General features: G+C 38.8%; 1 long non-coding RNA gene across 3 annotated transcripts in view; it reads left to right on the top strand.

Annotated features, from left to right (window-relative positions):
• Nucleotides 1-7,410, top strand: part of LOC144304161 (uncharacterized) — a 97,620-nt gene extending 90,210 nt beyond the window's left edge. For 2 of the 3 annotated variants that reach the window (XR_013371117.1, XR_013371119.1), the window contains exons 4-6: nucleotides 1,748-1,898; nucleotides 5,395-5,494; nucleotides 6,545-7,410. This is a non-coding gene — a long non-coding RNA (uncharacterized LOC144304161). The remainder of the gene's footprint in view (nucleotides 1-1,747; nucleotides 1,899-5,394; nucleotides 5,495-6,544) is intronic. The other variant, XR_013371118.1, reaches the window with a different exon arrangement.
• The last annotated feature ends 7,528 nt before the right edge of the window (nucleotides 7,411-14,938 follow it).

Genomic DNA, 14,938 nt, shown 5'->3' on the forward strand with positions numbered 1-14,938 from the left:
CTCATCATATGAAAGTGGAGAGTGAAAGTGACAAATGAATGTTCCAGAGAGAGAGAGACATATTTTTGAAGTGTCCATGGCACTTACAGATGGCCAGTGTGGCTAGAATTTTGAGAATGAAATGAGAAATGGAACAAAGTAAGGCTAGGACCACATGACAGGTGAACATCAACAACGTTAAGTCACACTGCCAGTACGTATCCTTGGTATTATATGATGGAAACGGCACATTACCTCCACGGTCATTCTCTCCAAAACCCATAACCCCATACTAATCATGAGAAAAATAACAGACAAACCCAAATTTCTACAGGTGTTCTATACAATACCTGACTGTATACCTCAAAACTGTCAAGATAATCAGAAACATGAAAAATTGAAAAATCTGACAAAACGTCTTATGGAGACAAGATGACTAAAAGTAGTGTGATATCCTAGATAAGCTCCTGGAACCAAGAACAAAGATATCAAGTAAAAATTAAGGAACTCTAGAGTGCCTGGGTGGCTCAGTCAGTTAAACAGTCTGTCTTTAGCTTAGGTCATGATCTCATGGTCCTGGAATTGAGCTCCACATCAGGTTCTCGGCTCAGCAAGAAGTCTTTTCTCCCTCTCCCTCTGCAGTCCCCATCCAGCTCATGCTCTCTCTCTCTCAAATAAATAAACTCTTTAAAAAAATAACTCTAAATATATGTGCTTTAGTTAATAATAATGGTATTAGTTCATCAGTCATAACAAATGTATAATATTAATATTAATAGAGGAAATAGCTTGGGGATATATGAGAACTCTGTATTTGCAATCTTTCTGTAAATATAAAACTATTCTAAAATAAGTTTATTTTAAAAATGTTTGGAGAGGTAGTAGCTGGGTGTTAGACTTTGTAGGGCCTCATAGACCATCTGAGGTTTTGGTCTTTTTTCTAATATATTTGAAGAGCTGTGGTCTTTTAAACAGATGTACCATGATTAAATTTACTGTATTTAATATCACTATAGCTGTGATGCCAAGCACTGAATGACAAGTGTGGAGCAGAAAATCTGATTTTAAGGCTGTCTTAATATTCCTGGCAAGCGATGATGATAACATGGGTGGGGCAGTGGAGACAGCATGAAATGCACAGAATTGATACCATTTTGTGGATAAAAATCACAGCATTGGATGGCTAGCTTGACATCATCAGAAACAATAGGCTTGAGAGAGAACATAATACACTTAATCTTATGTCTGCCACTAGGCTGGCTCCCATTTTCTTGTGTAGAGGACCTACATGGGTTTAATGGAGGAAGCTTGAAAGAGGCCTACAGTCTTATTTCCTGTTCTTTGGTTAGTAGTAGCTGGCTTTTCCAACTCTACAAGGCTCCAAGCTAATGATTACTAATTAATATAGCTTCAGGCATTGCGAATCTTCCTTAAAGGAGCTGCCTTTAAATAGTGTGTCAGTTTACATCTCTCTTACAGTGTCTTATTAAAAAATGTCAAGGTGCAGTCAATATACATGTACCTTCTGGCTCTTTCCAAGTGCTTTTTCCCTCATGATACAGGTTCTATAGGAAAGTGATGTCCCTTCCAAGTTAGGTCAGGTGACAGTTTTACAAAACATTTTTACCATGGTATAAAGAAGCTTACCAGCTTCCAAGCTTACAGAATCTGTGCTTGTGTGTGTTTGTATGTGTGTGTGTATGTGTGTTGTGGCACTGACTTCCTGACTATAGCAAGTGATTGCCACATATTTTAAGGTTTTTTTCAGCAAAACTCTATTATTGAGGTGCCTGAGTGGCTCAGCTGTTTTAGCATCTGACTGGTGATTTTGGCTCAAGTCATGGTCTCATGGGTCCTTCTCCAATTGACTTACTTCACTCAGCAAAATACCCTCCAGTTCCATCCACTAGAAGCAAATGGTGGGTATTCGTTGTTTCTAATGGCTGAGTTATATTGCATTTCATTCATAAGGGGAATATAAGAAATAGTGAAAGGGATTATAGGGGAAAGGAGAGAAAATGAGACGGAAAAATTAGAGAGGATGACAGAATATGAGAGACTCCTAACTCTGGGAAACAAACAAGGGGTAGTGGAAGGGGAGGTAGGCAGGGGGATGGGGTGACTGGGTGATGGGCACTGAGGGGGGCACCTGATGGGATGAGCACTGGGTGTTATACTATATGTTGGCAAATCGAATTTCATAAAAGAAATATATATATTAAAAAATTTAAAAAAATAAAAAATAAAAATGATCTTATGGGTCATGAGATCAAGCCTTGTATCTGGCTCCATGTTCAGTGGGAAGTCTGCTTGAGATTCTCTCCCTCTGCCTCTTCCCCCACTCATGTACATGCATGTACTCTCCCTCACAAATAAATAAATAAATCGTTAAAAAAAAAACAACTATTAGGTATCAGAATTTTCCTTTATTAGATGTGGGGTAAACTGACAATAAAGAATGACAAAAAATATGATGATTGAAACAAGATAGAAATGAATTTCTTTGGACAAACTGTCCAAGGAGAGCAGGCAATCAGGATGCATGAGCAGCTCTGCTCCATGGGATTGGTCATGGACCCAGGGTCAATACTGTAGCCCTGTCACTCCTTCAGGTATGCTACCTTAGCTCTTCACTAGATTTTCATTCACAAATGAGGAAAGAAATGGAATAGAGGTTAGGACTCCCTTTTAAGAAAATGACATGAAAGTTGCAGACATCTTTTTGCTTGACTTAGGCACAGACCAAGCCATAATGGAGGTTTTAGTGGCCATGTGCCCAGCTAAAATTTTATTTCCCCTGAAGAAGCAGAGAATGGATTTGGGGAGCCAACCATCAGCCAAAGGAGATGGAGAAGGACAAGAGGGTTATGAATAGTGAATATCACAGAAACCAAAGATAGAGAATGTTGCATGAAGAATGAGATGTTGAGTGCAGCCTAGAGCTCACTTGAGAAGAACTGAGTATCATGCATCAGCTATGGATGGCAACATGTATTTCACTGGTGACTTTAGAAGTATTGTTTCTTTTATCTTTTTTATCTATCTTTTTTTTTCTTAGAGATTAAGCATGGGAGGGGCATAGAGGGAGGAAGAGACAGAGAATCTTAAGCAGACTCTGTGCTGAGTGTGGATCCTGATGTGGGGTTTGATCTCATGACCCTGAGATCATGATCTGAGCTGAAATCAATTAGATACTTAACTTACTGAGTCGCCTAGGCACCGTGAAAACATTGTTTCAATGAAGTGATAAGGGTTAGATTTAGGATCGAGTAGGAAGAAAGAATATAGGCAATCTTTCAATGAGAGAAAAAGTGTAAGTGGAGAGGGACTACTTGTATGTTTTAAATAGGAGATATTTGAGAATGTTTTGATGTTGATGGGAAGAATAGAACAAGCACACAGAAGTCAATTTCAAATTGCTCTAGTATTTGACATAAATTAGTTTGAGAGTGTGAGTGGGTCTCTCAAGAAACAATTTGACATCACACTAACAAGTTGGGTGTGGAATTCTTAAGTGAGACAAATATCATACCATGGGTAGGAGTGGACATTGATTCATTGATTATTCAGACAGAGCACTGCCAGTTCCCTCAATTCTTTTTTTAAGATTTATTTATTTATTCATGAGAGACAGAGAGAGAGAGAGGGGCTGAGACACAGGCAGAGGGAGAAGCAGGCTCCGTGCAAGGAGCCTGATGTGGGACTTGATCCCAGGACCCCGGGATCACACCCTGACCCAAAGGCAGATGCTCAACTGCTGAGCCACACAGGCGTCCCCCTCAATTCTTTATATAACAAGGTTTCACTTTGGTGAAGTTCATTTCCTCATATAACAGATAATTTAGGATCTACTTTAAAGGATAGATACATAGATCTAATAGTTCATAAATCAACCCAGACATATATACTCAATTGATTTTTTAATGAAAAAGTAAAAGTTATTCAATGGGGACAGTCTTATTAGCAAATGATGCTGCAATAATTAGGTGTCCATAGGCAAGAAAAACAGTGTATCAATCCATTTTTCACACTATACAAAAAATTAATGCAGAATACATCATAGATTAAATGTAAAACCAAAGTATAATTTTTTTAGGAAAAAACATAAGAGAAACACATTGTTCTCTGAAGTAAGGCAAAGATTTCTTACATATAATACCAGAAGTACAATCCATATCAGAAAATATTGATATATTGGATCTCATAAAAAACAAAGTATCTGCTGTGTAAAAGACACTGTTAATAGAAGGAAAGGACAACCCAAAGATTAGGAGAAAATGTTTGTAAATCATGTATCTGATAAAAGACATGTATTCAGACTATATAAAGAGGTCTCAATACTTATTAAGAAAATAAATACCCAGAACAAAAGATGGGCAGATGATTTAAGATGAGAGTTCACTGAAAAATATATAAAGATGGCAGTTAAGCGTATGGCAAGCACATGAAAAGATGTTCAAAATAATTAGCCATTAGGGAAATGCAAATTGAAAGCATAATGAGATAGTACTCCACATCCACTAGAATGCCTGAAATCAAAACAATACCAAGTGCTGACAAAGAAGTGAAGTAACTAGAACTCTTATACATTGCTGATGAGACTGTGAAATGGTGCAGCCATTTTTGAAAACAGTTTGGTAGTTTCTTATTTGGTTAATCAAACATATACTTACCATATAACCCAGTAATCTCACTCCTATTTACCCTAGAGAAAGGAAAACTTATGTTCACCCAAAACCCTATACATGAACATTTATAGTAACTTTATTCATAATTGCCAAAAATTTGAAAACAATCTAAATGTTCATTGGTGAATGGATAAAACAACAGTGGTACATCTATGTATGAAGTACTATTCGGCAATACAAAGGAATAAAAACATGAATGAATTTCAATGAATCATGCTAAGTGAAAGAATCCAGACTCAAAAGTTACATACTGTATTACTCAACATATGTTCCATTCTGGTAAAGGCTAAATTACAGGGATAGGGAGTGGGGATGGGGAAGGAAATAAGTCTAAGTGGCTAAACAAATTTTGTTAAAACCTTTGTGGTGGTGGCTACATGACTGTACAAGCTCAGTGACAGCTACAAGCGCCAAATTATGGAAAGAGTCCAAACGTCCATTAACTTACTGATGAATGGATAAAGAAGATGTGGTGCAGGGATGCCTGGGTGGCTCAGCAGTTGAGCGTCTGCCTCCGGCTCAGGGTGTGATCCCCTGATCCAGGATCGAGTCCCACATTAGGCTCCCTGCATGGAGCTTGCTTCTCCCTCTCTCTCTCTCTCTCTCTCTCTCTCTCTCTGGGTCTCTCATGAATAAATAAATAAATAAATCTTTTTTAAAAAATGATGTGGGAAAGATGGCGGAAGAGTAGGGTCCCCAAGTCACCTGTCCCCACCAAATTACCTAGATAACCTTCAGATCATCCTGAAAACCTACGAATTCGGCCTGAGATTTAAAGAGAGACCAGCTGGAATGCTACAGTGAGAAGAGTTCGCGCTTCTATCCAGGTAGGAAGACGGGGAAAAAGAAATAAAGACACAAAAGGCCTCCAAGGGGGAGGGGCCCCGCGAGGAGCCGGGCTGAGGCCGGGGCGAGTGTCCCCAGGACAGGAGAGCCCCGTCCCGGAGGAGCAGGAGCTGCACCGACCTTCCCGGGCGAAAAGGGGCTCGCGGGGAGGTGGAGCAGGACCCAGGAGGGCGGGGATGCCCTCGGGCTCCCGGGGACACTAACAGGCACCTGCGCCCCGGGAGAGTGCGCCGAGCTCCCTAAGGGCTGCAGCGCGCACGGCGGGACCCGGAGCAGCTCTGGGGGCTCGGGGGCGGCTCCGCGGAGGGGGCTGCGGGGGGGGAGCAGCTCGGGGGGCTCGGGGGCGGCTCCGCGGAGGGGGCTGCGGGGCGGGAGCGCGAATCCACCAGCACAGGCCCCGGGAGCACAGGGCGCCGGGACACAGACCAGGATCCGGCCTCCCCCCGGGACAGGCAGAGGCCTGTAGAGCCCAGGACAGCGAGGACACTCCTGCAGCCAGCGGCCCCTAGATGAGCAGATCAGTGGCCCCGCCCCGGAGTCTCCAGGCCCTGCAGACGGAGAGCTCTGGAGCTACTGCAGGAGCTGACTCCAGGGCTCCAGCGCTGGCCGCCGCCACTTGTTGTTCCTCCTGGGGCCTCACGGGGTAAATAACCCCCACTGAGCCTCACAGTGGCCTCACAGGATAAGCAGCTTAAACAACCCCCACTGAGCCCTGCACCAGGCAGGGGGCTGAGCAGCTCCCCTAAGTGCTGACACCTGAGAATCAGCACAGCAGGCCCCTCCCCCAGAAGACCAGCTAGAGGGACAGGGGAAAAACAAGTTATTGACCAAGCAGCACTGGAAAGTTCCAGGGGAAGTCAAGGGACTTACAGGATACAGAATCAGAGGATACTCCCCCTTGTTTTTTGTTTTTTGATTTGTTTTCTTCCCCTCCCCCTTTTTTCTTTTTTTCTTTTCCTCTCTTTCTTTTTTTCTCTCTTCTTTTTTTTCTTTTTCTTTCCTTCTTTCTCTTCTTTTTCTCCTTTTCCCAGTATAACTTGTTTTTGGCCACTCTGCACTGAGCAAAATGACTAGAAGGAAAACCTCACCTCAAAAGAAAGAATCAGAAACAGGGGGTTTATCCAAGATCTATAAAGAAGTTATTAAACTCAATAGCAAAGAAACAATCCAATCATGAAATGGGCAAAAGCCATGAAGAGAAATCTCACAGAAGAAGACATAGACATGGCCAACACGCACATGAGAAAATGCTCCGCATCACTTGCCATCAGGGAAATAGAAATCAAAACCACAATGAGATACCACCTCACACCAGTGAGAATGGGGAAAATTAACAAGGCAGGAAACCACAAACGTTGGAGAGGATGCGCAGAAAGGGGAACCCTCTTACACTGTTGGTGGGAATGTGAACTGGTGCAGCCACTCTGGGAAACTGTGTGGAGGTTCTTTGAAGAGTTAAAAATAGACCTGCCCTACGACCCAGCAATTGCACTGCTGGGGATTTACCCCAAAGATACAAATGCAGTGAAAAGCCGGGACACCTGCACCCGATGTTTCTAGCAGCAATGTCCACAATAGCCAAACTGTGGAAGGAGCCTCGGTGTCCATTGAAAGATGAATGAATGGATGAAGAAGATGTGGTTTATGTATACAATGGAATATTCCTCAGCCATTAGAAACGACAAATACCCACCATTTGCTTCGACGTGGATGGAACTGGAGGGTATGATGCTGAGTGAAATAGGTCAATCGGAGAAGGACAAACATTATATAGTCTCATTCATTTGGGGGAATATAAAAAATAGTGAAAGGGAATAAGGGGGAAAGGAGAAAAAATAAGTGGGAAATATCAGAAAGGGAGACAGAACATGAAAGGCTCCTAACTCTGGAAAACGAACTAGGGGTGGTGGAAGGGGAGGTGGGCGGGGGGGTGGGGGTGACTGGGTGACGGGTACTGAGGGGGGCACTTGACGGGATGAGCACTGGGTGTTATTCTGTATGTTGACAAATCAAACAGCAATAAAAATAAATTTATTAAAAAAATAAACTGGAGTTTAAATTAAAACTTTAAAAAAATCATAGCAATATTTGAAAAAAAATAAAATAAATATAGTGCATTAAAAAAAAGATGTGATGTATATATATACAATGGAATATAGCTCAGCCATAAAAAAGAATGAAATATTTACAATGACACGGATGATGCTAGAAAGGATAATGCTAAATGAAATAAGTCAGTCAGAGAAAGACAAATAAATACCATGTGATTTCACTCATGTGTGGAATTAAGAAACAAAACAAACAAAACAAATGATCATGAGAGGAAAGAAAAAAGAGAGAGAGACAAACTAAGAAATGGACTCTTAACTATAGATAACATTGATGGTTATCAGAGGGGTGGTGGATGTGGGGATGGGTGAACTGGGTGATGGGGATTAAGGAATGCACTTATGATGAGCACCAGGTGTTGTATGTAAGTGTTGAATCATTAAATTGTACACCCAAAACTGTATGAGCTTATCAAAATTAATAGAACTGTACACCAAAAAGAGTCAATTTCACTAGATACATTGAAATATATATTGAGTGCTGCCTAGACCTCAATATCAGTATATATTGATATATACAAATCATATCAAAATAAAATAAAGAATTCCAAATTCTTAAACAAACAAACAAAAAAAGGTTTTTAGTGGTGGGAGTTGTATGGTAGCTATGATAACAGTACTAGATTTAATATTGGAAAATCCAGTAAAACATTACTAATACTCCTCCAAAATGTTCAGGAATTAGATATCCCCAAAAAACTTCCCTGACACCCAAAATTGTAGCAGAGATTCCCATAGTGTATTATAGCATTCTCTACTTTCTTAGCAACACTTTCTATATTCTAATTCTTTTTAAATTTCTATATGTATATTTTCTGAAGCATGTTGAGAGGGTAGGATTGTGCCTGTTTTGTCACAACTTAGCATAACGTACAATGTATATTAAATATTCCAGAAATGATTTCAACAGACTGATGTAGAAAGCAATTGAGGCCACTAGTGTAACTTGTTCCTTGGATACTTTTGCAAGGGAAGCTAAATGTTGGATATGGCAGATCACTCTAGAAAAAGAAGCCGCCTGTTGGTCTGGCATAGAACTCATTTTATAACTAAATAAAATTAGCAACTTTCTTTCGGTGAAACAATGGGGGAGAGTATTGGGATCATAGAAGGACTTGCTAATGGAGAAGTTACTGGTACTGAACTTTATTTTTTCCACAATTCTATTAAGGGTATTCCAGAGAAGTTGCCTTCCCAGTTCACAGTGTGGGACTTTAGGGTTTTTTTTTTTTTAACCCCTCATTTGAGAATATTTGTGGCTAAATCCCGTGTCTGAAGATTGTAAACCACAGCTAGTAGTAGGGAAGTTGTGTTTTCCAAAAAATTTTTTGTTTGTTTTTGAAACTGTGTCAGCTTGTTTTTTGGAGGTTTATATGCACCCATATCCCACACTTTTTAGTGGATGAGTCAGGTTGATTAACATCTGAACCAATTAATCAACCTTTAACGTTATAAAAAAACAGATAATCAGATAATGTGCCTTCTAATGAGATGCAATAGGGAGATAAAACACATGATTTTTATAATTTATTATTGCCAAAAAATAATTAAACCTAAATCTGATCAAGCGTTTACATCCCTTACCAGTTTATAGGAAATACAAGGCAAAAAAGAATGTGTTAAGTAACACCATGGAGATGCATTCAACTAAGTCCTGAATATAAAATATTTTCTAGGACAAATCACATGTATCGATGTATGTAATACATATATATGACATAATCAGGGATATTTGAACAATAAGTGGCTATTTAGTGACACTAATAATTTATCATTTGTTTTTTCAGATAGGTTAATGCTGTTGTGATTATGTTTTTTAATAGTTATTATCTTTTAGAAATACATTTTGAAGAATTTTTAGATGAAGTAATATGCTGTGTGAAGTTTGTTTTAACATAATCCAGTGGGGGGTGGGTATTGTTAAGGCTAGGTAAAACAAGATTATTATTATTATTTTTTTAAGATTTTATTTATTTATTCATGAGAGACACAGAGAGAGAGAGAGAGAGACAGAGACACAGGCAGAGGGAAAAGCAGGCTCGATCCCGGGTCTCCAGGATCACGCCCTGGACTGAAGGTGGCACTAAACCGCTGAGCCACCAGGGCTGCCTGTAAAACAAGATTAGACAAATGTTGATAATTGTTTAAGCTAGGATAGGATAAATGACATAAACAATGCTTCTCTACTTTGTGTAAGTTTGAAATTTTCCGTAATAAAAAATGACTTGTAAAAAACCACTAAATAGTGATCATGCATTTGAAAATTTCCCTTTAGCTCCAAAGCAGCTATTCAATTTTCCACAATTCTCCTAGGTATATTTTCTAAAATTGTTCTGTGATACATTGAAACGCATAATGTTCTTCCTACACCTATTCAGGTTTCTTTACTATGTGTTTATCAGCATGCTTCAGAAGCTTATGAAGTTTCATTCATAAGATGAAAATATTTACGTCAAAAATAGTTGGATTTGACATTTGTGTAGCATGTACCTGGCAAAGTCAGGAAAAGAATCCAGTTTTTCAGCCCCTCTGTTGTCCTCTATTTACTGGTACAGAGGACTACTAAATTATGAGCCAGATGACTCATATAAACACCCAAATCCTTCTGACATATCCTATGAAATGAGAATTTGTTCTCGAGGATAACATCTGTTAGAGAGACTTTTGTATAATACCTGAGAGCCCCAAGGTTCTTTGGATACTGACAACTGCCATGGATCAGTAACGGAGCATAGCAGCAGGATAATCAACACTGGATTGATTCATACTCTGTTCATCTCACCATGGATTATTTTTTGTTTTTCCCAGGGAAGACAGTTGTCACCTGTGTTGAGAAGGAACATGCCTGGTGGGTGGCTCAGTATGGATTGAGTATGGGTGGCTCAGTATGGATTGATTCATACTCTGTTCATCTCACCATGGATTGTTTTTTGTTTTTCCCAGGGAAGACAGTTGTCACCTGTGTCGAGAGGGAACATGCCTGGTGGGTGGCTCAGTGGTTGAGTGTCTGCCTCCACCTCAGGTCATGATCCTGGAGTCCCAGGATCAAGTCCCCCATCAGGCTCCCTGCATGGAGTCTGCTTCTCTCTCTGCCTATGTCTCTGCCTCTCTCTGTGTGTCTCTCATGAATAAATAAATAAAATATTTTTTTAAAAAGAGAGGGAGCATGGATTCAGATGCTAGCTCTACCTCTGTAACTTTTATGGCTAAGGCAAGATCCTTACCCTCTTTGAGCTTCATCTGTAAAATGGTGATCATAATACTTATCTCACAGAGTTGATGGTGAGGATTAAATGAGACAAGAATATTTAAAGTAAGTAGGACAGTGTGTGTGTGTGTATATATACATACATACATACCTATGTGTACATAGGTACATACATACCCTGGGATATATATATATTCCTTGGTTTTCTTTTGAGAATTACTCTTTACCATTTTCTGATCCATGTGAGGAGTTAGCAAACTTTCTTAAATGGTCTGATAGTAAATAGATGTTTTTGTGTTTTTTTAGTAAATGGGTTTTACAGATTATATGGTCTCTGTTGCAGTTACTCAACTCTGCCATTGTAGCATAAGAGCAGACATAGTACATGAACAAGTAAGCATGACTATGTTTGGTTTATTCACCAAACCAGGTAGCTGACTTGTGGGACATAGTTTGCTGACCTCTGCTCTAAGACATTTGGATGGAACTACCTTTCCCCTCTCTTTCTATTTCAAGCATAGGCACATGAGGTGGAACTGGCTAAGTATATTTTATCCATCTGACTGTTGTGATAGGCTCATGATGGACATTTGATTTAAGCTGGGCCAGTAAGATTTATGCCCAAGACATTTACTATTACTACTAAGGGAGATATATACTCTTTTAATTGGGAGAATATATTCCTGGGGTTATTGGTGAGCATCTTGTCACTAGAATGAGAACTTCCAACTGAGGTGGAATTCCACCTAAAGCCAACACAGAACACAGAGCAGAGAAAAGATAAAGAGAACAGAGACCTCCTGTGTCAAAAAGAGCTAGTTCGTTTCAGGAAAACTTTTCCAGAAAAGAAAAGATCACAAAACTAATAAATTAATGTTTGTGTCAAGTGATGATTTCTTTAAAATCTTTCCAGGATATTTTTATCTTTTGCTGTAGAAAGTCAGGGCTTTGATTGCAAATATGTCTCTCCATAGGTAGACAGATAGGTAGATAGATACATAGATGATAGATAGATAGATAGATAGATAGATAGATAGATAGATAGATAGATGATAGATAGACAGATCTCCTTCGGTCTGGGTTAGACCCAGAATTTTTATTATTTTAGGAAAGTTTTGTTCCTATAAGTGGCTATTCCCTTGCCCCATCACCCACTCCCAAGAAATCCCATAGCTTTCTATTTAAGCACATGTCCTGTTAGTCGTCACATTTCCTAAAACGATGTCAACCCTGATTACTCCTAGGATGGATGGTTACCAGGGCATATGGGTCTATATTTAACTGGCCTAGAAAAAGAGCTACAATCCAGATACTTTCCAGGCAGCATAAATTAGAACTCACTGACATTTATTTTGGGGTTAATGAAGACAATAGAAAACTGTGAATTTAGTTTTCAAAATGTTTTGCTTTTGTTGAACTATATCTCAAAGCTTTGCTATTAGTTTACTGAAGGTCATTATTAGAAGTGGCCCCATGGAATCTGTTGCAGTTACTGAATGGATATCATTAAGGATTTACTGTCTATATCAGGCAGTGTCCTTTTAATGAGAGTCCATGAGAAAAAATTCTTTCAAATCTCAGTGCCAGGAATATCTGATTTTTTTCAAATCAATTGAGTAGGTTTTTTTTTTTAATCTTATGAATGCCATTAATCAACTTCTCTCTGAGCAAGCTACTAAGGTACTCAGTGTTCTGTTTATGACTCACCTCTACTGAAAGTATAAGATCTTAAAGCATATATTTTTGAGAAATACTTTTCAGTCATCTTTTTTCCCAGCCATTATTTTTCTTTTATCCTTATTTTCTAACTATATTAATGTATCACATAGCACTGTGAAACAGTATGTCAACATCTACTGTATATTACATTAGTGAATAGTGAAATGTTAACTATGAAAGGAGAAAGGAACAAGGAAAGAAGTGGGAGGGCACCAGAGGCTGGTTTTTTATAATCAGTTTAATTCTGTGTTTTGCCTGAACTACCAGGTATCTTTTCTGATAAGGGAGAAGCCATGAAGGTGTTCAGACTGTATTGCTTCTAAATAGGTGCCAATTCTCAGACCCCATCTTTTGGGGGACCTAAGCCTTACAGTTGAGAGCACCCATAGGATTCACGCTTCCCTGACTCTGGGGTTCTCTTTAGGTCTTTACCAGATGGAAAACTAGCACCTCAGAGCCAGTAAGGTGGTGAGCTAACAGGCTTTATCGACAGATGGAGGACCCCAAGTGTGAATGAAAACAGCTTCAGCTTGAAAAGAAAAAAAAAAAATTCTGAATCCAGTCTATGTAAGCAAATACTCATACCAAACCAATTATCTATAGAAATTGATCCAATGGCTGCTTCTGTGACTTCACATAACAGGTATTTACCTGTCCACTATCTTCTTAATCCTTTCGAATAGATTATGCTAGGTTGACAAAGAATGGTGTTTTCCTCTTTTAAATGTGAACCTAATGTAGAGTGAAGAATTCCCTTTTGTTGTTGTTGGTGCTAGGATAGTTTTTGACAATTTAGGGCAAATAATTCTAGGCTAACAATTTTATCACACATTGTTTGCAAAACCTGAAGTGTATCCCTATATTCATGATTTATCTGAATGTAAAGAAATAAATGTATAACTTGGATCATATAGAGAGATCAGAGTCCCATCATTTAGAAATAGGACTACAGTTATGAAGTGTTTGTCTAAAGGAAGAAGTCTCCTATCCAATACTTCTAACCGTTTAAATTTTTTCTCTTTCCAGAAATACTAACATTTATGCAAAGAGGATGTTTCTAGTATCCTTAGTTTTTATTCTTATTGTTAAATACTTCTTATAGATTAATTTCACAACATACTTGTCAAAACTATACAAATCTTATAAAAATGGATCTTTTCTTGGTTAACATTTTGTATTTGTTCTATCCAATGCAGAGAAAACATTGACAAAATTCTTATAGGTATTTTTAACTTCTTCTTACAAACTTCTATTTGTTTCTCAACTTCAAAAGGAGTCCAGATATAAATATTACATTCTACTGACCACCATTTCACATGTTCTTGGGTTTTTAATTGTCATAAAAATTGAAAAGTATATATTTTGGGGACTGTAGTCTATGAATGTAAGTATGCTTAAGATAAAAATCAGGTGCACCTGGGTGGCACAGTCGGTTGAGCACCTACCTCTTGGTTTTGGCTCAGGTGGTTTTGGCAGCCAGATGTCAGGCTCCACACTCAGTGCAGTCTGCTTAAGACTCTCCTTTTCCCTCCCCCCACCTCCACCTCTCTAAAATAAATAAATAAATTTTTTAAAAAAAGATAATCATAAATCTTTACCTAACTTTAAAAGGCTTTCAAAAGAAAAGGGGCGGGGGATGCCTGGCTGCCTCAGTTTGTACAGCATGTGACTCTTGATCTTGGGGTTGTAAATGTGAGCCCTTTGAATTGGGTGTAGAGATTACTTTAAAAATTAGAAATCTTAAAAAACTAAAAATAAACGCATAAATAAAAGTTTCTCTAACAGTTTAATCATCGACAAAATATATTTTTCTTCCCTGAGGGTCAATCTAAATTTCATTTTAAAACTGACCTTTAAATTCTGAAGAAATTGTGCATCAACCTGAAGGATGATTTATATTTTAAATGTTTAAATTTGAAGAACATTCTTTGAGACCATAAAATTTTAATTGTATCATAGATACCAATAACACTATCAGAATTCTTCAGTTAAAGCTGAAGTATTCAAAACCCTATTGAAGTTCCCTTTCTGCCACTGGGAACATAGACTATGCAGCAGAGTTGTAAAGGGCCACACAAACAGAGCCATGTCTGTACAAGTAGCAACACTGTATTGGTCGTGATGGTCGATGGTCTGCCATCTGTCTGATAAAACAGCTCAGTGTGCTAAGTGCTATTGACAGGAAGATGGGCAAACTGCCTCCTTTTGCAGGGCTCTGGCTGACCCTTCCTCAAAGCCTGGCAAACGTTCAAATGTCTGTTTCTTCAATATAAAATACCATCAATCTGTCTGCCTCAGTATTTCCGTTTTCTTAGGGTACATGCAACATTCTTTATGAAAGGAATGGCTATTAGTATATTGCGCTGATCAAAAATGATGAGACTTAAGGT

The sequence above is a fragment of the Canis aureus genome, chromosome 33 (genome assembly GCF_053574225.1).
Source record: "Canis aureus isolate CA01 chromosome 33, VMU_Caureus_v.1.0, whole genome shotgun sequence".
NCBI lineage: Eukaryota > Metazoa > Chordata > Mammalia > Carnivora > Canidae > Canis > Canis aureus.